General features: G+C 41.5%; 1 pseudogene across 1 annotated transcript in view; it reads right to left on the minus strand.

Moving 5' to 3' along the window:
• Positions 1 to 23,891, minus strand: part of LOC140916831 (transmembrane 9 superfamily member 2-like) — a 36,064-nt pseudogene extending 12,173 nt beyond the window's left edge. Inside the window, exons 1-9 of the transcript XR_013636243.1 lie at positions 23,832 to 23,891; positions 19,369 to 19,501; positions 16,808 to 16,813; positions 16,514 to 16,627; positions 16,272 to 16,329; positions 13,725 to 13,883; positions 12,901 to 13,052; positions 11,192 to 11,303; positions 4,663 to 4,838 (exon numbers count right to left, since the gene is read on the minus strand). The product of XR_013636243.1 is annotated as a transmembrane 9 superfamily member 2-like (transcript). The remainder of the gene's footprint in view (positions 1 to 4,662; positions 4,839 to 11,191; positions 11,304 to 12,900; positions 13,053 to 13,724; positions 13,884 to 16,271; positions 16,330 to 16,513; positions 16,628 to 16,807; positions 16,814 to 19,368; positions 19,502 to 23,831) is intronic.
• Positions 23,892 to 24,960: the final 1,069 nt, after the last annotated feature.

A 24,960-nucleotide genomic window follows, 5' to 3' on the forward strand; every position in this document is an offset into this window, starting at 1 on the left:
AGGTAAAAAGAATATTTTTAATTCTACCAATTTACGTCTCCTAAATTGAAATTGGCAGAGTAGCAACTAACCTATACACACATTAACATATTGCTTTAATTTAAAAATAATTAAAACATTTTTAACTATAGATTTCTTTTTGTAAATTACAGAGGACATCTGGAGCTTCTCTGTTTTGCCAGGATTTAAGCAGCAGTTTAACTGGCAACATGCCACATTCCATGTTTGCTTTCTAATAATTTAAAATTGGAAGAATTAAATCCTTCTCAATTGCAATTTTAAGAGACTCTAAACTGCAGATACAATCCACAGTCTTTCCCCTACTCCCAATGAAAAGGGAAGAAGAGACAGACTTCAGCAGGGTGTAAATAATGAGAAAGAAGAAACATAGCAGATACATGGCAGCTAACATCATTAAACATAACGTACACAGAGTATTTGGCTCACTTTGCTCAGAAACGCATACACTAATGCTCCTTGCTAATTCTAGCAGGCACACTGCTGTTTTGTTACCTCAGGTGGTTATTCTATCAGTTTCAGATATAAAAAAGATCAGGCCCTCTTCCCCTCTCAGCTGCAGGGCTTAAATAGTAAGAAAAAGAAAAAAACCCCACCAACTTTTACAATGTCCAGGAAAATACAGAAGAAAAACTGCCTAGAGACAGTTGCGTGCAATTTGGCCATATATACCTAGTCCTACCTCAGTGCAAAAGACTGGTCTAAATGACCTATCAAGCTCCCTTCCACTCCTACATTTCTAGAATTCTAGATCTATGTTAAGCGAATATAAATATTTGCAGTGGTTTTCAATAAGCAGGTAGAAGTCTTTTAGAGGTAGCAATGAGTTATCTGTCAGTGTCTTGTAGCTCATCAATAACAGGATACTACAAATTAACATCACTAGTCACAGTTTAAAATAACCCTCTATATACAGAAGGCATTTTCCCAATAATTCTACCAGTCTCGTGCTTGATGATTTAAAGTGAAATGGCACATGTAAGATAGGACTGTGTGAACTCCACATCTTGCAGCACCAAGATAATGAAAGAGAATTAGAAAGATGTGAGCCTAAGCATGAACAAGATGCAATTTTCTGCAAACAAAACAAGTTCAAAAAAAGATCTTTTCCTCTTCAGTATGAAACTTTCTGGGCCAAATTTTCCAGGTCAGGCCCCAAAATTACTCTGGGAGCCACTTGCTTATGAATGTTAGGGTAATTCTGTAGTAGATCCCAGTTTGCATGAGTAATTTCAGAGGCCACATGTCATAAATATAAAGGGAAGGGTAAACACCTTTAAAATTCCTCCTGGCCAGAGGAAAAATCCTTTCACCTGTAAAGGGTTAAGAAGCTAGGATAACCTTGCTGGCACCTGACCACAATGACCAATGAGGAGACAAGATACTTTCAAAGTTGGAGGGGGGGAGAAACAAAGGGTCTGGGTCTGTCTGTGTGATGCTTTTGCCGGGGACAGAACAGGAATGGAGTCTTAGAACTTAGTAAGTAATCTAGCTAGATATGCATTAGATTCTGTTTGTTTAAATGGCTGAGAAAATAAGCTGTGCTGAACGGAATGGACATCCCTGTTTTTGTGTCTTTTTGTAACTTAAGGTTTTGCCTAGAGGGACTGTCTATGTTTTTAATCTAATTATCCTGTAAGGTATTTACCACCCTGATTTTACAGAGGTGATTCTTTTTTACTTTTTCTTCTTTTAAGAAACTGAATGCTTTCTTCATTGTTCTTAAGATCCAAAGGTTTGGGTCTGTGGTCACCTATGCAAATTGGTGAGGATTTTTATCAAACCTTCACCAGAAAAAAGGGGGTAAGATTTGGGAGGATTTTGGGGGAAAAGTCATTTCCAAACGAACTCTTTCCTAATAATAATAATACTGGTGTTAGACGTTTGGTGGTGGCAGCGAAAGTCCAAGGGCAAAAGGTAAAATGGTTTGTACCTTGGGGAAGTTTTAACCTAAGCTGGTAAAAGTAAGCTTAGGAGATTTTCATGCAGGTCCCCACATCTGTACCCTAGCGTTCAGAGTGGGGAAGGAACCTTGATACCACATTTCAAAGTATGGCTTTCTGTTTGGAAGTCTACGGCGTGTGAAGTTTTATCCCCCTGAATGTTCCTCTTGTTAAAATGGTGGCAACTCCTACCTGGCATCTCATTCTCCATTCATCACCATTTGCCTTTTCACCACTTTTCTTCAGGTTTCCTCAGAATAAAATTACAGAGGTCTTAATCATAGATCCAAGGATGGTAGCAGATCCAAAGTGAGCAAGCAAAAGTTCCTTCTCTCCAACAGCATTGAAGTTACCCTAGTAAGTAGCCAGGCTCCAAATCTACTTCTCTCCACAATTAGCATATGGCAAGCAACAAATAACAATGAGCTCAGATGAACTAATCTCGGCAAACATAGTGATACTAGAGAAGGTGGGGCAGGGCAGCAGCAGAGAAGAGACCGGTGATGTAAGCAACCCTGAGCAGCCAAAATATTTATTTTTAAATTTTTTACTTATGAACTGAATGTAAATGAGGATCTGCCAAGAAGAGATGGGGGAATCTAAGAAAGGACTTTTATTAGCCTATCTCTTGCTCCCAAGAATCTCCCCAGATTTGTGGCTTTTAAAAAAAATAATTGTGTGTGTCTTGAAATGGTGACGCATGACAAATAAGATGCTGAGTCTTCTCTTCTCTGTAGATGTATATATGCATGCTGTGTTATTATAAGACCCCATCACTGCAGTACCTGAGCACCTCATAATCTTTAATGTGTTTATCCTCACACACAGTTGTGAGGTAAAAAAGAGTTCTCTCCATATTACAGAGAGGGAACTGAGGCACAGAGACTTCGGGCTTGTCTACACTAATGGCTAAACTCAGCACTACTGCGATCGATTTAGTGGGTCTGGTGAAGACCTGCTAAGTCGGTGGGAGAGCGTCTCCTGTCGACACAGCGTGGTCTAGAAACTTCTGTAAGTCATGTCGACTTCAGTTATGAAACTTACATAACTGAGGTCAATTTACAGCTTTAGTGTAGATTGGCCCATAGTAAATTGTCCAAGGAAGTCTGTGGCACAGCTGGGAATAGAACCCACGTCTCTGAAGTCCTAGACTTGCAACCTAACCACTGAGCCATCCTGCCTTTCTAAATTCTGAAAGTTACAGCCACAGTCACAAGAGGCCAGATTTAGACCCTTCTCTTGAACAAATGAGGAAGCCTGAAGTGAATAGCCCCCTAGAAGTCTCCATAGCAAGCACCCATTGAACATGAGTGCAGAAGGAGGTTTCTTGGATTAGCCAGGTGCTTGCTGACTCACTGCAGTACTAAAGACCTTTCTGCTGAACCTGGACCTCACAACCCTAGCCTTTTCTGTGGGGCTGGGGAAAAGAGCTGATGGTGTGATCAATAAAATTCACACATTCTTCATTTTTCATACTCTACCAGAAAGCTAAGGTCTGATTCTGGAAAAAATCCTGTTCCTCACATTATGCTCCAAGTTTAATTACATCAGAAGATATGAGAAAAGTACATTCTAGTTGACCACAGTCCTGCCTGCATCTCAACAGTACAACACTGGAAGTGTCCTCACGCTGTCTGTTTAACAATGTGCTGCAGTACCCCACTTGCTTCATTTCAATAGGTTCAGAACTCCCAAGACATGTAACTCCCCCCCAAACTTTTTTTTTTTGAGTCAGTGTAGGGCAAGTTTTGTTCAACACATTCCTAACCCCTCTTTTCTTCTTTGCATCTGCAAGTTGCGCAACATCGCATCTGCTTTACTATCTGGCATTTCAAGTGTCTGACTGCTCTAGGTATTCGCTTTCTATCACATACTCAATACCAGTTCACTACCATGTGAATATTTGGACATCTTGCATTCATTATCAAGTTAAATAAATTGAAAATAAAAATTTCCAGTCCCTATACACTGCGTGTGACATTTGCAATTTAAAGCCTTTACATTTAGTAATAGTTATATTTAGCATTTAGATCACTTTACATTTTCAAAACCTTTTACAAATATTATCTGTTGTAAGGATTAATTAGATAAGTGTTAGCCCCATTTTACACACTGTGAAAAGACATCAAGATGTTGAGTGACTTGCAACAGTTAGTGTCAGAGTGTCAGGATTAAATCTTCCAGTCCCACATTCATCCTTCTAGCAAAGACCATTCTCAGTTTTAGTCTCCGTTTCTTACCTTTCATTTACATTCATTATAGATATACGTGTGTGTGTGTGTGTGTGTGTGATCAGCAATCAGCATTCCTTTCATTTTGTGACTTCCTAAGTAATTTCCAATATAAAAGCTTTTCTGTCAAGGACACTTTGAAAATGTAAATCTATAATGTTCTTAGGTCACTGTTACACTACCATGCAATAATCAAGGAAACTCAACAAGTTAGAAAAGAATCGCTGCAAATTAGATTGTAGATCTTCAGGTCAGGAACAATAAGTTATCTGTACTGTTATGTCGCTAGCGTGCATATTTTTGGGTGCTGTAAAGTGAGTGAATAATGGTAGCAGCAGACTCAAACCATATTTAATATCAAAATTGCTGGTTTCTTCCAAGCAAGTGTTTCTCAACTTGACTCTGACTAGAATGATCAGAAAACAGCAACCCTGAAACCGTTGCATTGAATTTCACCGATAATGCTGCACTTACCTGTAAAAAGGAAAAATATCAAAACCATGATCCTAGTATACCCAAAGTATAAAATGGTACTAGCAGTTCCCATTATTTGGAGTTCAGAGAAGAAGTAATGAACCTCATAGATAAAAAGATAAACAGCTGTAAAGCTGCTCATTAAGAATGATCTCCACCACCAATGATAATCCTGAAAGAAATACTAAACCATTTCAGGAAAAAATTCAAGTACAAAACTAAAACTGCACTTTTATCATTTCAGAGCAAAGCATTATTTACAAGTCTATGAAATATTAAATTAATTCTTGGCATATTTTTATACTCATACTCTTGCTTAAACTCCTTTTTATTAAAATTATGCTATTTCTTTCTCAAAATGAATTCTGTCAGGATGTTTAAACTATGAATGTGAAATTCTGTTATCCACGATCAAGACTTTATTTAGGGTTTTTCTGGTAACTGTAGAAACTGGGGAAACACAGCAAATATCTCTTCAGTCTACAAAGCCTCAGGAGAACGTGCTGGGGACTAAATTGTAATTTTTTGTTTTATTTTTTAGATTTTAAAAAGTTGCAGAATTATACATTTTCACAAGAAAACTAAGCTTGTATTTACATAGGGTAATGTGTTAGCAAGTAACTATTAATTTATTAAAACAATAATTTTACAGGAATGTAGCAGCTCTCATCCTCAAGGATCCCAAAGCACCTTGCAAATATGGTGCAAATATCCACTACAGAGATGTAGCCACAAGAGGCAACACAGTAGTAGTTTAACAGCACAGCACAACTAGAGTACTCAAAAATGGAAATGAACACAGTATGGCTGAGGACCAAATCTTCAAAAGACTGAAAAGACTGCCAACATACACACCCCTTGATGAAGGAAGGGACAGGTGCATACCTATGTTAGGTGGCAAACAAAGTTAAGCAAATTTGGTATTGAAGCTGCAGTATAACTAAGCCCTGGTCTACACTAGGACTTTAGGTCGAATTTAGCAGCGTTAAATCGATGTAAACCTGCACTCGTCCACACAATGAAGCCCTTTATTTCGACTTAAAGGGCTCTTAAAATCGATTTCCTTACTCCACCCCTGACAAACGGATTAACGCTTAAATCGACCTTGCCGGCTCGAATTTGGGGTACTGTGGACACAATTCGATGGTATTGGCCTCCAGGAGCTATCCCAGAGTGCTCCATTGTGACCGCTCTGGACAGCACTCTCAACTCAGATGCACTGGCCAGGTAGACAGGAAAAGAACCGCAAACTTTTAAATCTCATTTCCTGTTTGGCCAGCGTGGCAAGCTGCAGGTGACCACGCAGAGCTCATCAGCACAGGTGACCATGATGGAGTCCCAGAATCGCAAAAGAGCTCCAGCATGGACCGAACGGGAGGTACGGGATCTGATCGCTGTTTGGGGAGAGGAATCCGTGCTATCAGAACTCCGTTCCAGTTTTCGAAATGCCAAAACCTTTGTCAAAATCTCCCAGGGCATGAAGGACAGAGGCCATAACAGGGACCCGAAGCAGTGCCGCGTGAAACTTAAGGAGCTGAGGCAAGCCTACCAGAAAACCAGAGAGGCGAACGGCCGCTCCGGGTCAGAGCCCCAATCATGCTGCTTCTATGATGAGCTGCATGCCATTTTAGGGGGTTCAGCCACCACTACCCCAGCCGTGCTGTTTGACTCCTTCAATGGAGATGGAGGCAATACGGAAGCAGGTTTTGGGGACGAAGAAGATGATGATGAGGTTGTAGATAGCTCACAGCAAGCAAGCGGAGAAACCGGTTTTCCCGACAGCCAGGAACTGTTTCTCACCCTGGACCTGGAGCCAGTACCCCCCGAACCCACCCAAGGCTGCCTCCTGTACCCAGCAGACGGAGAAGGGACCTCTGGTGAGTGTACCTTTTAAAATACTATACATGGTTTAAAAGCAAGCATGTGAAAGGATTACTTTGCCCTGGCATTCGCGGTTCTCCTAGATGTACTCCTAAAGCCTTTGCAAAAGGTTTCTGGGGAGGGCAGCCTTATTGCGTCCTTCATGGTAGGACACTTTACCACTCCAGGCCAGTAACACGTACTCAGGAATAACTGTAGAACAAAGCATTGCAGTGTATGTTTGCTGGCATTCAAACAACATCCGTTCTTTATCTCTCTGTGTTATCCTCAGGAGAGTGAGATATAATTCATGGTCACCTGGTTGAAATAGAGTGCTTTTCTTCAGGGGACACTCAGAGGAGCCCATTCCTGCTGGGCTGTTTGCCTGTGGCTAAACAGAAATGTTCCCCGCTGTTAGCCACAGGGAGGGGGGAAGGTTGAGGGGGTAGCCACACGGTGGGGGGAGGCAAAATGCGACCTTGTAACGAAAGCACATGTGCTATGTATGTAATGTTAACAGCAAGGTTTACCCTGAAAGAGTGTAGCCACTGTTTTATAAAATGTGTCTTTTTAAATACCGCTGTCCCTTTTTTTTTCTCCTCCACCAGCTGCATGTGTTTCAATGATCACAGGATCTTCTCCTTCCCAGAGGCTAGTGAAGCTTAGAAAGAAAAAAAAATGCACTCGCGATGAAATGTTCTCCGAGCTCATGCTGTCCTCCCACACTGACAGAGCACAGACGAATGCGTGGAGGCAAATAATGTCAGAGTGCAGGAAAGCACAAAATGACCGGGAGGAGATGTAGCGGGCTGAAGAGAGTAAGTGGCGGGCTGAAGACAGGGCTGAAGCTCAAATGTGGCGGCAGCGTGATGAGAGGAGGCAGGATTCAATGCTGAGGCTGCTGGAGGACCAAACCAGTATGCTCCAGTGTATGGTTGAGCTGCAGCAAAGGCAGCTGGAGCACAGACTGCCACTGCAGCCCCTCTGTAACCAACCGCCCTCCTCCCCAAGTTCCATAGCCTCCACACCCAGATGCCCAAGAACGCGGTGGGGGGGCCTCCGGCCAACCAGCCACTCCACCACAGAGGATTGCCCAAAAAAAAAGAAGGCTGTCATTCAATAAATTTTAAAGTTGTAAACTTTTAAAGTGCGGTGCTTAAAGTGCTGTGTGGCATTTTCCTTCCCTCCTCTACCACCCCTCCTGGCCTACCTTGTTAGTCATCCCCCTATTTGTGTGATGAATGAATAAAGAATGCATGAATGTTAAGCAACAATGACTTTATTGCCTCTGCAAGCAGTGATTGAAGGGAGGAGGGGCGGGTGGTTAGCTTACAGGGAAGTAGAGTGAACCAAGGGGCGGGGGGTTTCATCAAGGAGAAACAAACAGAACTTTCACACCGTAGCCTGGCCAGTCATGAAACTGGTTTTCAAAGCTTCTCTTATGCGTACCGCGCCCTCCTGTGCTCTTCTAACCGCCCTGGTGTCTGGCTGCACGTAACCAGCAGCCAGGCAATTTGCCTTAACCTCCCACCCCGCCATAAACGTCTCCCCCTTACTCTCACAGATATTGTGGAGCACACAGCTAGCAGTAATAACAGTGGGAATATTGGTTTCGCTGAGGTCTAAGCGAGTCAGTAAACTGCGCCAGCGCGCCTTTAAACATCCAAATGCACATTCTACCACCATTCTGCACTTGCTCAGCCTGTAGTTGAACAGCTCCTGACTACTGTCCAGGCTGCCTGTGTATGGCTTCATGAGCCATGGCATTAAGGGGTAGGCTGGGTCCCCAAGGATAACTATAGGCATTTCAACATCCCCAACAGTTATTTTCTGGTCTGGGAATAAAGTCCCTTCCTGCAGCTTTTGAAACAGACCAGAGTTCCTGAAGATGCGAGCGTCATGTACCTTTCCCGGCCATCCCACGTTGATGTTGGTGAAACGTCCCTTGTGATCCACCAGAGCTTGCAGCACTATTGAAAAGTACCCCTTGCGGTTTATGTACTCGCCGGCTTGGTGCTCTGGTGCCAAGATAGGGATATGGGTTCCGTCTATAGCCCCACCACAGTTAGGGAATCCCATTGCAGCAAAGCCATCCACTATGACCTGCACATTTCCCAGGGTCACTACCCTTGATATCAGCAGATCTTTGATTGCGTGGGCTACTTGCATCACAGCAGCCCCCGCAGTAGATTTGCCCACTCCAAATTGATTCCCAACTGACCGGTAGCTGTCTGGCGTTGCAAGCTTCCACAGGGCTATCGCCACTCGCTTCTCAACTGTGAGGGCTGCTCTCATCTTGGTATTCATGCGCCTCAGGGCAGGGGAAAGCAAGTCACAAAGTTCCATGAAAGTGCCCTTACGCATGCGAAAGTTTCGCAGCCACTGGGAATCGTCCCAGACCTGCAACACTATGCGGTCCCACCAGTCTGTGCTTGTTTCCCGATCCCAGAATCGGCGTTCCACAGCATGAACCTGCCCCATTAGCACCATGATGCATACATTGGCAGCGCCCATGCTTTCAGAGAAATCTGTGTCTATGTCCTGATCACTCACGTGACCGCGCTGACTTCGCCTCCTCGCCCGGTATCGCTTTGCCAGGTTCTGGTGCTGCATATACTGCTGGATAATGCATGTGGTGTTTAATGTGCTCCTAATTGCCAAAGTGAGCTGAGCGGGCTCCATGCTTGCTTTGGTATGGCGTCCGCACAGAAAAAAGGCGCGGAACGATTGTCTGCCGTTGCTCTGACGGAGGGAGGGGCGATTGACGACATGGCTTACAGGGTTGGCTTCAGGGAGCTAAAATCAACAAAGGGGGTGTTTACATCAAGGAGTATTTGAGGCAGGACTTCACGGAGGGTTCCAATAAGAAATGGTGCACCTAAGTTATCGTTCTTATTGGAACAAGAAGGTTAGCCTGGCCTCTGATTGATACATGGCTAGATTTACCTCGCTGCACCTTCTCTGTGAGTGACTGCAGTGTGACCTAGAGGAATGAGTCCCCTAGACAGGGGAGGAGGCAAATGAGTACAAAACAAATCTGGTCTATTTCTTGTTTTGATCCACTCCATCTATCTTTTACATCTTTGGCTGGCAGCAGATGGTGCAGAAGGACTGCATGCCATCCACATCTCATGGCTGCTCGGCAGAAGATGGTACAGTACGACTGCTAGCCATCCTCATCTCTTGCCTGCCTGGCAGAAGATGGTACAGTACGACTGCTAGCAATCCATATCGCATGCCTGCTCACCATAAGACAGTTCAATAGGACTGACTGCAGGACTAAAGAGAATGACCTGGTCAAGTCACTCCAAATTTAGTCCCTGCGCCCATGTCTGCCCAGGCGCTCCCAGCCGACGTGGCCAGGAGCACCTCAGACACGACGAGGACGACTACCAGTCGTACTGCACCGTCTGCTGCCAGAAGGCAAGGGGTTGCTGCTACTGTGTAGCAAAGCCGTACCGCGTCTGCCAGCACCCAGGAGACATACGGTGACGGTTACCTAAGCGGGCTCCATGCTTGCCGTGGTATGGCGTCTGCACAGGTAACTCAGGAAAAAAGGCGCGAAATGATTGTCTGCCCTTGCTTTCACGGAGGGAGGGAGGGAACGGGGGCCTGATGATATGTACCCAGAACCACCCGCGACAATATTTTAGCCCCATCAGGCATTGGGATCTCAACACAGAATTCCAATGGGCAGCGGAGACTGCGGGAACTGTGGGATAGCTATCCACAGTGCAACACTCCGGAAGTCGACTCTAGCCTCGGTACTGTGGAAGCACTCCGCCGAGTTAATGCACTTAATGCACGTAGAGCATTTTCTGTGGGGACACACACACTCGAATATATAAAACCGATTTCTAAAAAAACGACTTCTATAAATTCGACCTTATTCCGTAGTGTAGACATACCCTAAGTTATGCTATGGCCAGTGTATCTGAAACCTCAGCTCATGATTTACAGGGAATATTCACTAATGGGACTTCATTCTTTTACTGTTATTTTAAATACATATAGTTGAGAATTTGCAAGTGTCAAATTTTTTGCGAAAGTGTTAGTGAAATCAGATCCAAAGCTTTCTTTAAACCACAATAATTATTTTGTTGGCGATCACTAGAAAATTTTTAAAATAGCCCTTTTCAGTAGGGACAAAATTACTGAAACCATACACTACAAAATACCTCATCCATGGTCAATTTGAAAACAACATCTCTCCCCCTTTAAAAGCCTCCAAAATTGAGCACTGACATGTTATGCCCAACAGTTGCCTTAAGTCAAGCTGTTTATAACATTAAAAAGTATACCTCTGCCAGACCAGCTGGAGTGTTGTTTCCTGTTTTGTGGCTCCTCTACCATTCCAGTACCATTCCAGTGTGTAAAATGAGAGCTTGCACTGCTAGCTGCAGTTGCAGTGACAAGGCAGAAATTGCCTTTTTTTAAAATTGAACTTGTATATTTTATAAAACATAGGGCAATAACATAACCAGGCCAAAGGTACATACAATCGATATACAGAATCCTGACAATACACCCACATAGTCTACAGTGTCCAGCATTTTGCAGAGGTGGCCCTGCATAGGCATCCTTGCAAACTTCACTCTGACATACCCCAGCTAGCTGTGCATTGTGCTGTCATGATATAGGCATCAAAATAATATGTTCATTTACCTCTGCACATAGATGGAAATAACACAGCAAGACTGTAGCCTCAGAACACATAATAAGAAGAATTATAAATACTAAGAACAGGAAACCAAACATGTTGTATATTTGATGGGACCTAAACATACACAAAAGAAATCTGTGTCAAATTAGTTTTCACTCTTTTTGTTATATACCCAAGAACTAAGCTCATCTGAAAACAGAACAGTCTTTGTCTGCATTGTTGACATACTCCTCCAAATCTTCAGCCTGTACCTGCTATACCTCTACCTTCATGTGTAAATACGCTGCTTACACAATTTCATTGTTAAGTCAGGGGAGGGACAACTCAAAGCTGTAGCATAGTTTTGTAAAACAATTAGACCCTGACTACCTAGGCCAGGGAAATCATTCGTTTCCCCTCACCTTTCTGTCAAGGACTGCTCTCACTAGAAAAGTACTATTATGATTTCAAATCTCAGGGCCTTCTGAGCCCTACTGCTCCATTGGCTCTCTCTTGTGCCTCTCTCCAGCTTGACATCTGCCTCCTTCACATTGCTGCAATTAGTCTTCCACCTGTCTATTTCACCATGCTACACCTTCTAACAGTTGCTCCTCCACTCCCAGAGTTCTATCCCTAGTCAAATCAATCTTACTCCAGTCCAAGGGTCATCGAAACACTTGACCATGCAAAAATGCACCCTTTCCTCCCAAGTGTATAAATATTATCTTGTTTATGAGATGAGGGAGGAAGAATTAACTCATATGTAATAACTAGAAGACTGCAACTACTACAGTTTAAGAGATCTGAGAAAAAGGGGATACTGGCAATCTCCTAATGTCTCCCTCCTGAATTTTTGCTCATTCTGCCTGTAATGGTGTTTCGTATTTTTAACTATATAACTAGACAGGCCAATATCAAGGTGTGTGTTTGAAAGTTGCCTACATTTTTCAAGAGTGTCTTATCTTGCCACAATCAAGACCCCGGTTGAGGACTACTGGTGAAAGGTGAATAAATGCCCCACAGTATATTTTACTCTCTCTATATTTAAACCTTGCTATCTTATTCCTGTAGATATCAGGATATGGAGTGTACATCGGACCACAATAATCTAGCATATTAGGTATTTTTCATTTGACAATCAAATGCTAAGTTTAACGTTTGGGTTATGTCTGTACTATGAATAGCTACACTGGTCAAATACTTTTATGCAAAACTAAAACAAACTGCATTTTAACAATGTTCCTGAATTTTGTTGCAGCCCTGTGAAATCCAAGGTCTTGGCCTGATTCAGAAACACAGTTGAAAACAGTTTTGTCCTCCTGATCGTGCAAGACCACCACAGTGCTGTAACTGTGTCAAGGGTCTATCAAATTTTAATAGAGTCCTGCAACACATTAAGGCCCATTATACCATGAAAAACTAATGTATACGGCCAATTATGATAACGCTCTCATATTAGTGCTTCTCTTTTGATCTTCCTGGTTCCAGGCAAAATGCAAAATAAATGTATTGTCTTAAAGTTCTCAATAAAGGCAAGAAGCTTTATTTTTAATTGTATATATTATATGCTTAGATTCTGAAGAATTCTGAAAAGTCTTCAGCAAGACCATCAATCCTAGGAGTTTGTGGAGTTTTCTGACTCCACTGTTTGGGAATGTCCATTTTTTGGTTTGTTATACCAAGCTTGAGCTGACAGCCCAGCCTGCCTATCAAGTAAAGATATAATCCTCACCAAATACTGTTTAGAATGGAAAAAAGCTGAATAAAAATACAACCAAATGGCAAGATGCCACCCATGATGATACCAGGCAACGGCTTTGTGAAAAACGACTGCTCCGGGATCTGACAAGGAATCTGGTTTGTACGAACTGGATGTTCAATTGGCTTTGAGAGAAATTAATACAATTAAAAAAAGACAAATACCTTGTTACTATGTTATTTACAGTTAAGATATGAAAGTGTTAAAGGAATCAAAGACACTTAAGATGATTTTTTCCTAATATCAACTCCTAGGAACTTGACATTTTTAACTCTCCCATTATATTCATCCATAAACTGTGCCACAAGCCACTGAGCTAAATCACATCTTTAAAGATTACAGACTAGTGCACAAACCAACAAACAGTGATTTTTAGACACTCCATTTCAGTGGTGACCTAGCAACTTTCAACATGCAGGAGGGAGAGGTCTTTATTTAGTTTTTCATGGAATCACTGATTTTCTTCTAGATGTGTTAACAATTCAGAGGACTGTAGCTCACAAACTACGTAGGCAAGAGGAATGTCAATAAGTTTGTGTTCTTAAAAGAGAGACTCCAAATGGCCAGAAAAATATTTTGAAAATCATTTTGTATTCTTGTCTACCGTACAAAAATCAGAAGTTGAAGAACAGTTCATTTCAGAATGAACAGCCATATGCATCTTAGCCAAATTTTGGTGTTTTGATGTTGACAGCTAACACACTAACTCCGCATGAATAAATACTTGATGTTAGGACAGAAAAGTATTATACTGAGTGGCAGATAAGACACACTTAAACAATGCACTCAAAAACTGCCTTTTCTTTCAATCCAAAATATGCACCAATAAAGGTTAATGGGACAGAAATTCCAAACCACATTGCCAGGATAGCAACAGTGTGCCAAGGCGGATGGCAGCTGATGATCCCTTCACCCACAGAATAAGATTCATAATGAAGAAATCAGCAAAGACAATTCTGGGGAAAAAATAAAACCAGAATTTTCTCACTAGCAGCATAAAATCAGAAGAGAATTAAATATTTTTAGGTGGTTCATAAAACTAAAGGTTTATGAATATTCACTTGTAGTCTATTTCATTCTCTATTTATGCAATATTGTTTCCCCACTAATTCATAAAAAGTGGTAATTATTATAAGGCCCTTGTAACAGCTAATTGTCTCTAATCTTTAGAGGTCTTTTAGCAAACACTCTCTTGACTGTACTGTACATTTCCAGCCCTTCCTTTCCCATCACAGCTCATTGTCTATTAATGTTTTTAAATAGCTCTTTTCTAATGACCATGTTCCTTCTACCAAATTCATTCAGTGCTGGCAAAACCCCACTGTTCAAGATACTATAAACCATATCAGAGTGAATGCGGTAGGAGGGCTACCATGGGCTAGTCTTAGGAAGAGTTTATTGTTACAAGCTAATCTCTCTTCAGCCATGGAACACAATACATAAAAAACAAACACCCCCCTCCCAAAAAAAAACCAACCCATCATATCTTTGTACTATTTTAAGAAATTCACAGTTTCAGAAGCAGCTATGTTAGTGAAGCATTATTTCTTCAGTTTAATCAGTGGGATACCTTCCATTTTAAGTCCTCTTCTCGACAGTCTTCTTGCACTTTTAGTGTAGAAGTGTGTCACAAAGCAAACAACTTCCCCACCGCATTATATTCTCCTGAACCCTCTCTTCAAAAGAAAAAAAAAAGAAAAAAAAAGTACACCGCGAACAAAAAGTTTTTAAAAAGACTTCCAAACTTTTATTTTGGAATTAACAAAATCTAAGTCATGCTCTCCTGCACCCTCTCCACCTGCTTTCTGAAAATCCTTACAACAAATGAGACTGAAACCCAGTTTTAATTATTTGAGAGAAGTGATTAAGATTTCAAACATGTTCCATCCTATAGTAAAGCAATAAAATACATTGCTAGGGAACATCATCTGGGAACCTGCAAGGATTCCCACCACCCAGGGTACAAGAGAAGCATCAATCTCAGGAAGGGTCACTGCCAAATGAACCACTCACTGGGACTCATTATGAAAGAATTCTTGAAGCAGAATTTACACTAGTGTCAGAGGAAGCTACACATTCGACTGTATTGAACAACCTTATGCAAAACGAAAGCAGTGGGCAAGCCATTGTACAAATGGCTCCCAGATACTTCTGAAAGTAACATCCTAAAAATGTGTAATCAAATGCAGTTAAACCATACCCTGCATGGTCTATTTTAGATCTTGTCCATGTCAGTAATCCAATCTCTGCTTCTCCCCTTCCCAGGATTCAAAAAAGAACTAGATAAATTCATGGAAGACAGGTCCATCAATGGCTATTAGCCAGGATGGGCAGAAATGGTGTTCCTAGCCTCTGTTTGCCAGAAGCTGGGAATGAGCGACAGGCAATGTATCACTTGATGATTATCTGTTCTGTTCATTCCTGCTGGGGCACCTGGCAATTGGCCACTGTTGGAAGACAGGATACTGGGCTAAATGGACCTTTTGTCTGAACTAGTATGGCTGTTCTTATGTTATAGTCTTATTTTAGACATAAAAATAATTTTGTTTAAAATACCAATGTCCCTATTACATAGTTTCACCAGAAGAACATTCCAATATGTTCAACATACAAAGACAAGATAAAGTATTTTAGCACATTAGTAAGGAACTAAACTTACAATCTAAGATCTAACCCTATTTCCCCTATACTAAGGGTGAATAGTGTAACAGACTTCAATGGGGGTAGGATCTAGCCCTGATTTATAAAGGTGCTCTAGACAGAAGAGCCTTTCCAAAAAGCCACCATAATAAGCCACGCATTCACAATGAAATATAGTCCCTGCTAATGTTAACACGAGTATCTAGAAAATAATCAATGCTGTAGTCTAAGAGCAGTTGTATCGCGTCAGAATTAATTACACCAGCCACAATACAATTCTAAGTCAATGGCTCACAAACTTTTCCATGCCGTGTCTTCATGTTACCAACCACCCCCCACACACCCCCAAAACAAAAAACAAAACAAATCACACTTTTCAGGCCCCACCTCCATAGTGTTTGGATCCTCCTCCCTCCTACTTAAGGGAGGGTGGTCGTGACCCCCAGGTTGAGAAGCCATGTTCTACAACATTATGCAATTTGCAAACTCTCCAAATACAGGAGATTTACAAGCTTTTCTTCCCACTCTAAAATGTTCTGTGTAGAAAGTAAAATAAAGTAGGGAAGCAATAAAGGCAATGGCACAGCCCTTGAAAGAGTTCTGTGCTAAGAAATCAGTATTTTTCTTTATTTGTGGTAACTGAGTTATATACAAGAATACAGGAAAGAACAATTGCATAAGAGTAAGGAACAAAAAGTACTAACCCAGGGCACAACAGAGCTGTCAGCAAAACATTTGTCTTCCACTTTTCACCTCAAAATGCTGAGGAATAAGTAAAAATCATTACTAGAGTTTCAAATGTAACACCTCTTACAAATATTTTGCAGTATGACAGCAAGGAGCAGATCTGATATCCGAGACATCAGCTCCAACTTGAATTACATATAATGCCTGGCAATGCTGAATTTAACATGCTGTATCATGCGAAATAAACAATGGTACTTACTCTTATACATTCTAGCAGATACATAACCAGCAGGAGTTCCCAGCAAGACCCACAGTACAACTCCACAGATCATCAAAGCTCCTTGGTTGGCAGGAGAAAGAAAGCCAAGGCAAGCTAGAATGAAAGATGTGAAAAGAAAGAATAAGCCATTTGTTGACACATTTTATTAGCATATTGTAGAATGTAAGCCACAGCACACAGGTTTATCAAGTTCACTGGCAGACAGCATAGGCATACATCTGCACACATACTGACTAGACACAAGTGCACACCACTGTGGGCATAACTCTGAACCAAATGCTTGTGTACTTTCATCTCATACTCAAAAGGCTAAGATTCCTGTGGCTAAACAGCTTCAAGAGAGGCACATGGTTGAAGTCTCTGCTCCTCCAACTAAACTATGGCATGAGATTTCAGCTTGGAAACCAGCTTTTAAAAGCTTAAAGAATGATGCTTCTGTAAGAGTACATTTACTGCATAGGCAACCATAATAGTTTAATACATGCCATAAGAGTTGTCCAAGAAAAGTAGGCCCAGAGTAGTAAAAAGCAATGATTTAAGTTTTGAAAAGGTAGTTACAAGAAGCATGAAGATGACAGGACTGGATCTTCAAGTAACTGATTTAGAAACTTCAAACTCCAAACAAAGCCTAACCCAACTACCACGATGGACAATGCTTATCATCATGGCCCATCTTAAAAATAAGGTACCTATATTTAAAAAGACGGGGGTCTAAGTTCTTGAACAAACTATAAGGGCAACTCCAGAGTTGAAAGGGAGTTACTCAATTGTAGTCTCTGCAATCTCCAGCTAGAAGCTTCTTTTTGAAGAAAAACATCTTTGTTATTGACTACTTATATGGTACTAGTGGTATGTGAAATTGTTGTAGCTGGAAAGAGACTCCAAGAGCTGTCATGGATTTGGAAGGACCGATTTATGAAGGCACAAAAAGTAAGTTATTATACTTACATTTAAACACATTAGGAACAGAGAAAAGGATGCTGAACTAGAACTCTGAAAAGTAATGCTCTGTGTGAAATGTTAAGTTAGCTAGGAATAAAGTGAGTTGTGGGGGATATATTTACATATTTTGATAATATACCAAAGAAAAGCAGTGGTCTGTATCAGAGTGAGAAGCAGTTAAATGGAATGGTAAGACAAAGTTGCCATTTTCACTGTTTAAAATAACTAAGTTTCTAAAGTCTGAGGCAGCAAAACCTTAAAAAGGGGATTGTACTGGGACCACTTTACTTCTTTATCATAGAATCATAGAATATCAGAGTTGGAAGGGACCTCTGGAGGTCATCTAGTCCAACCCCCTGCCCAGAGCAGGACCAATCCCCAACTAAATCATCCCAGCCAGGGCTTTGTCAAGCCTAACCTTAAAAACTTCTAAGGAAGGGGATTCCACCACGTCCCTATGTAACACATTCCAGTGTTTCACCACCCTCCTAGTGAAAAAGTTTTTCCTAATATCCAACCTAAATCTCCCCCACTGCAACTTGAGATCATTACTCCTTGTCCTGTCATCTGCTATCACTGAGAATAGTCTAGATCCATGCTCTTTGGATCCACCTTTCAATTAGTTAAAAGCAGCTATCAAATCCCCCCTCATTCTTCTCTTCCGTAGACTAAACAATCCCATTTCCCTCAGCCTCTCCTCATAAGTCATGTGTTCCAGACCCCTAATCATTTTTGTTGCCCTTCACTGGACTCTCTTCAATTTCTCCACATCCTTCTTGTAGTGTGGGGCCCAAAACTGGACACAGTACTCCAGATGAGGCCTCACCAATGTCGAATAGAGGGGAACGATCACGTCCCTCGATCTGCTGGCAATGCCCCTACTTATACACCCCAAAATGCCATTGGTCTTCTTGGCAACAAGGGCACACTGTTGACTCATATCCAGCTTCTCGTCCACTGTCACCCCTAGGTCCTTCTCTGCAGAACTGCTGCCTAGCCATTCGGTCCCTAGTCTGTAGCGGTGCATTGGATTCTTCCATCCTAAGTGCAGGACTCTGCACTTGTCCTTGTTGAACCTCATCAGATTTCTTTTGGCCCAATCCTCCAATTTGTCTAGGTCCCTCTGTTTCCTATCCCTACCCTCCAGCGTATCTACCACTCCTCCCAGTTTAGTGTCATCTGCAAACTTGCTGAGGGTGCAATCCACACCATCCTCCAGATCATTAACGAAGATATTGAACAAAACCGGCCCCAGGACCGACTCTTGGGGCACTCCGCTAGATACCGGCTGCCAACTAGACATGGAGCCATTGATCACTACTCGTTGAGCCCAACAATCTAGCCAACTTTCTACCCACCTTGTAGTGGATCCATCCAGCAAACCTGCTGAGGGTGCAATCCACACCATCCTTCAGATCATTAACGAAGATATTGAACAAAACCGGCCCCAGAACTGACCCTTGGGGCACTCCGCTAGATACCGGCTGCCAACTAGACATGGAGCCATTGATCACTACTCGTTGAGCCCAACAATCTAGCCAACTTTCTACCCACCTTGTAGTGCATCCATCCAGCCCACACTTCTTTAACTTGCTGACAAGAATACTGTAAGAGACCGTGTCAAAAGCTTTGCTAAAGTCAAGGCTCTAGAGCATGTGAATTATCCCTAATAGAGAGATGCTGCAATAATGATCAAAACACTACTATTTTCGATAGTGTTATTGCAGACATCTGGGTCATTACTATAGGCAAGTGTATTTTTCTTTTCTTAAATAAAGGACTTTGCTACCAGTAAAAAGGATAGACAGCTATGCCAGAAATCATTTCCTGTTTCTTACAATTTCACTAATAGATTGTAAGTAAGTAATTTTCATAAACCTAATGCTACTTACATAGAATAATAAATGTCATAATGAAAAGTTGTGTTCCTTGACCCAAAACGACAGATAATAGCATTCCCTTCCTTTGAGGTCTAAATACATCTCCATGAACCAACTTCCAAACAAATTCCTCTTGGGCATCTTCCTGCATAATAGCAACATCTTTATTAAATATACATAATTCAGCAGTGAATTAATATAAGCAAGAAGTGAAACATGTTTTCAAAGTTTGATTAACTTTCAGTTTGGCTCCAAAGACAGACTAATTGTATTGATTCATCACTCACTGATTTTACAATCCCCTCACGGTTTACTGGAAGAAAAAGGCAAGATTTATCATGAAAATACTTGCCTTTGAGAGTGACAGAGAAACAAACACTGCAATTAACAAAGATCTTCCTAAGACAAATGTAAATGTAAATCAAAACAAAGCATTCCATTTAATTCCACTTGAAATACACCAGTTCATGTTGGTTTAAATATTTATCTCTTTTGCTTGTCTTAAATACCAGTGTACCTGGTATTTAAGTTGTACTTAAATATATAATATTTTTGTAATATATAATATAATATATATAATATAATATGTAATATATAACAGAGGTTGCAAAAGTGATCTATATGGTCATATTTTGATCAGAGAACATCACAGTAGCTCTTATCATGGCCCGGCTCTGCGTGGCCAGGAGGCGGAGCCTTGGGGGAAGTGGAGCAGGGGCAGGGCCTAGTGGTAAGAGATGGGGGGGGCCTCAGGGGAAAAGGGGTTGCAGCAAGTCCACCAACAAGGGTGATAGGGTGTTCCTGAGTAAAGGAGGAGGGAGAAGTTGGAAGGTAGGAGACCTTGTGTTTTGGAGAAGACTGAATAAATGTGACCCCACAAAGGGAACTCTTGTTTTAAATATTTCAGGCTGAGAGTAAGTCATTGCAAGGACCTTAGAGGGAAGGGCAGAGTGCCTGCAGGGCCACCTCAAGGCCCCAAGGAGCACTCTGGGGTGGCACCCATGCGCAGGGACATGGCCAGAGTGTGCTGTGTTCTTGGAAGCCATTAAAATCAGGCGGTCAGCCCATCCCCCAGGCTGCTCTAAATTCTACTGAGGCCAGGACAGAACAGGTCAGCAAATCAAACCTCTGTAACTGGCTCCTTGCCATCTCTGCTCTCTACAGCATGGCAGGAAGGGGTAAGGTGCAGCAGAGAAGCCATCTGGGCCTGTCAACAATCAGATGACTGGAAGGCTGGTCCTGTGGACTGGGCAATGCTCTGCAACTCAAGACAGGTGGGTTTAATTCCCTCCATGGGCAAACCATTTGGGCTGTCTCTGGTGGATAATATCCCGGCCCTGCCTTACAGTGATGGCAGGAGGATAAATACATTCAAGGTGCTCAGATAGTCTAAGGTCAGGGTTCCACAGAGCAATGCCCCTGACATTTGTTTTTAAAAGGCCTCTGACCACAGCCTCCTGTGACAGGTGGCTTCTGAGATCCCCGTGATTACAGTACCTTATTTGTGACAGAAATGCCAGATTTCAGGGGTGACAGCAAGGGGTAGGAGTGGATTTCCGAGAAGAGATTTGGAATGTCATGGAGTCTAAAATCATGCCTCACCAATCTATTAGAATTCTTTGAGGGGCTCAAAAATCATGTGGACAAGGGAGATGAAGTGAGCTGTAGCTCACGAAAGCTTATGCTCAAATAAATTGGTTAGTCTCTAAGGTGCCACAAGTCCTCCTTTTCTTTTTGCAGATACAGACTAACACGGCTGCTCCTCTGTAAGTTGTACATAGTGACATCTGCTGGAAATGCCTGAACTGGCAGCAATGATCTGCTCTTGCTCAGAGAACAGATGTCTGAAAGGCGTAACACATTTTGTAAATTACTGAAAAAAGCTGAGGTTACAATTCCAATTGAGCCTTAAAATTTAAACACAAATGTTAATGGACAGCAAGCTCATGCAAGCAGTAAAATCAGAGACTCTAAGGAGGCTTGGATGGCTCAAGAGAAAAGTAATACATTATCGAGCATTGTACCTCAAGGTTACGGGTTCAAGTCAACTTCACCTGGGTGGAAAACGAAAGCTGTTATATGACAGCTGTATGATTGTCTTCACCAAATGAACTAGTGCTCTCAGTTCAATTCCTAGTAGACAGGAGTCTTATATCACAAAAACAAACCCTAATTACCATATTTTTAGGATAGGCTGAACAGAGGCAACAAGTTTTGAAACAACAGGGAAACTGAACCTAGGATGTGAGGATAGGAGGTTACTTTTCAGATAGGGGTAAAGGCACATTCACAAGTATGATTGGCTACTGCCCTGTGCTGTATTAGGTGAATTAAGGACTGATAGTCTTTGAAAACAATCTCCCTCTTTATCAAGTAGGTAATTCAGTGCTTGCAAGAGCCTGAGCAGAGTTATAATGAAGGCATTTTCAAATCAGATAAGACAGAAACTCAGCTGGAAAGGACAAAAAATACGCTCACTTTAAGGCTCTTCTACCACCAAAGTTCAGATTGCACTGTTATTCATAAAACTAATATTCGTAAAACCGTTAAAATAGTGCAAATGTTTATACTAGACAAATATAACTGCCAGAAAGAACCTGGATCCAAACAATTTAGGGGACTGGTTACAAAAAAATTAATATGCCTACCTCAAATCAATTCCAGTTTGTTCATGAATTCACCAGGAATCTCCATAAGGGGACCTCCACAATTTAAACTGTTTTTATCCGTATGTTTGTAGCTAGCAAGACAGAAATTTTAAAGATTCATACCTGTTGACTGGGTAGAGAACTTCACAATTATTTAAAAGTAATTAAGACTCTCGTGAAAAATGTAGCCATCTACTTTTTCGCACCAGCTATACAACTTCTTTATTGAGAACAGGCTTTTGTTGCCCACAATCAAAATGGACATGGTCTCTCTGCACATGTGAAGAATTTGGTTTTGAGGTTTTAGAAAGTTTGAGCAAACGTAGTTCAGCCATTTTGGATTATGAGAATAATAGGAAAATAGATCTCCTGTTACTCAACATTCTTGCTGCAGCCAAAACTGATGTGAAGAGAAAGTTGAAACACATCAGAGAAATTGCCTGCACTGAAGAGAACACTCAATCGCTATTAATGAGTCAGTTTTATCATCAGTGAACATGAAAATGGCCATAAAGGGTCAGGCCACTGGTCCATCTAGCCCACTATCCTGTCTTCCAAAGTGGTCAATGCCAGAGGCTTCAAAGGGAATGAACGGAACAGGGAAATCATCAAGTGATCCCCTATCATCCAGTCCCAGAATCTGGCAGTCAGAGGCCTAGGGACACCCAAAGGATGGAGTTGCATCCCTGACCATCTTGGATAGTAGCCAATAATGGACTTATCCTCCAGGAACTTATCTAAATTATTTTTTGGACCCAGTTATAATTTTGGGCTTCAGAACATCCTATGGCAATGAGTTCCACAGGTTGACAGTGTGTTATATGAAGAAGTACTTCCTTTTGTTTTAAACCTACTGCCTATTAATTTAATTGGATGACCCCTGGTTCTTGTGTTCCGCGAAGGGGTAAATAACACTTCCTTATTCACTTTCTCCACACCATTCATGATTTTATAGACTTCTATCAATTCCCCCCTTAGCTGTCTCTTGTCCAAGCTGAACAGTCCCAGTCTTTTTAATCTCTCCTCACATGGAGGCTGTTCCATATCCTTAATCATCCGATGAAGTGAGCTGTAGCTCACGAAAGCTCATGCTCAAATAAATTGGCTAGTCTCTAAGGTGCCACAAGTACTCCTTTTCTTTTTGCGAATACAGACTAACACGGCTGTTACTCTGAAACCATTCTCTATATCTTTTCCCTTTCCAATGTATCTTTTTTGAGATGGGTGTGACCAGAACTGCACATATTATTCAAGGTGCAGGCATACCTCACATTTATATATGGGCATTATGATAATTACGGTCTTATTATTAATCCCTTTCTTCATGGTTCCTAATATTGTTAGCTTTTTTGACTGCCACTCCACATGGAGCAGAAATTTTCAGAGAACTATCCACAACTCCAAGATCTTTTCTCGAGTGGTAGCAATTAATTTAGACTCCATCATTTTATATGTATAGTTGGGATTATGTTTTCCAGTGTGAATTACTTTATATTTATCAACATTGAATTTCATGTGCCATTTTGTTGTCCAGTCACCCAATTTTGTGAGATTCCTTTGTACCTTTTTGAAGTCTGCTTTGGACTTAACTATCTTGAGTAGTTTAGTATCATCTGCAAACTTTGGCACATCACAGTTTATCCCTTTTTTCAGATCATTTATAAATGTGTTGAACAGCACTGGTCCCAGTTCAGATCCATGCAGGACACCACAATTTACCTCACTCCATTCTGAAAACTGACCATTTATTCCTACCCTTTGTTTCCTGTCTTTTTACCAGTTACTGGTCCATAAGACGATCTTCCCTCTCATACCATGACTGCTTACTTTGCTTAAGAGTCTTTGATGCGGGACTTCGTCAAAGGCTTTCTGAAAATCCAAGTGCATGATATCCACTCTATCCCTTTTGTCCGCATGTTTGTTGATCTCCTCCACGAATTCTAATATATTAGTGAGGCATGATTTCTCTTTACAAAAGCTGAGTTAAGACACTTTTCAAATGGTGCCCCGTGCATATGGAGTATACTTCACACAAGGTTGTTTGCTAAGCATGTGTCATGCAACCAAAGAAAGCCCATCCTGTGTGCTGGAAAGCATATTGCAAGTTCAATGGACTTGGGTAGCCCTGCTATGACATATCTTAGAAACTTTGCAGCAGGGAGAGGCACAAAGTAGAGCTCTTAAGGTTTTCATGAGAAGGACTCTCTCCTACAAATCTACCAAGGTAGGTTCTTGGGAACCCCTGAACACTGTGCTGTTTAGCTAACTAGCTCCATAATACAGAAAATACACTCACTATTACATATTTACAAGGAAGCCAAGCTGCAAAGCTTTAGAACACAGCTTCTTTATAAAGACTTAGGCTATCCCATATACAAAATACATCAAGAGAAAAAATGATAAAATTAAGGTTGTACTGTCAAGGCAAGGAATTACTGGATTAAGGAGTAAAACCACAGCAGGCCAACAACCCCTTAGGACTTTAGGGTTTTCAGAGAAAAACACAGGCTGGGTTTTCCGCAAAAAGTGAAGTCAGGAAGATGTAAATCTTTGAATACATTGACATAATAGTCAACAGAGCACAGACATTTCTTCAGAAAGACTGAAGTTAGTTTACTTCAACTGTAATTTCTAGTTTTGCTACCCATGGTTGAAGACACTGAAGCATATTAAAACGGCATGTATTAGGAATTACCTTTTTGGATCCAGTCTTGCCATTATCAGTCTTGCTCCAGGTCAGCTTTCATCTTTCCCACTATGGTACAAGATTGTAATGTCAACATGGTTGAAGAGCTACAAAGTGTTCCTCTTGTGAAACTGAGACTGCAAAATATTACATGTTTGAAAAACATTTCCAGTAGAAGAAGAATACTGTAGTCAAAGATCTGAGTACTCCACAATAAAATAATATTTGGGGGTGTTGGGGAACACACAGAAGGGGTGGAGGAATGAGGAG

The sequence above is a fragment of the Lepidochelys kempii genome, chromosome 9, assembly GCF_965140285.1.
Source record: "Lepidochelys kempii isolate rLepKem1 chromosome 9, rLepKem1.hap1, whole genome shotgun sequence".
NCBI classification, from domain to species: Eukaryota; Metazoa; Chordata; order Testudines; family Cheloniidae; genus Lepidochelys; species Lepidochelys kempii.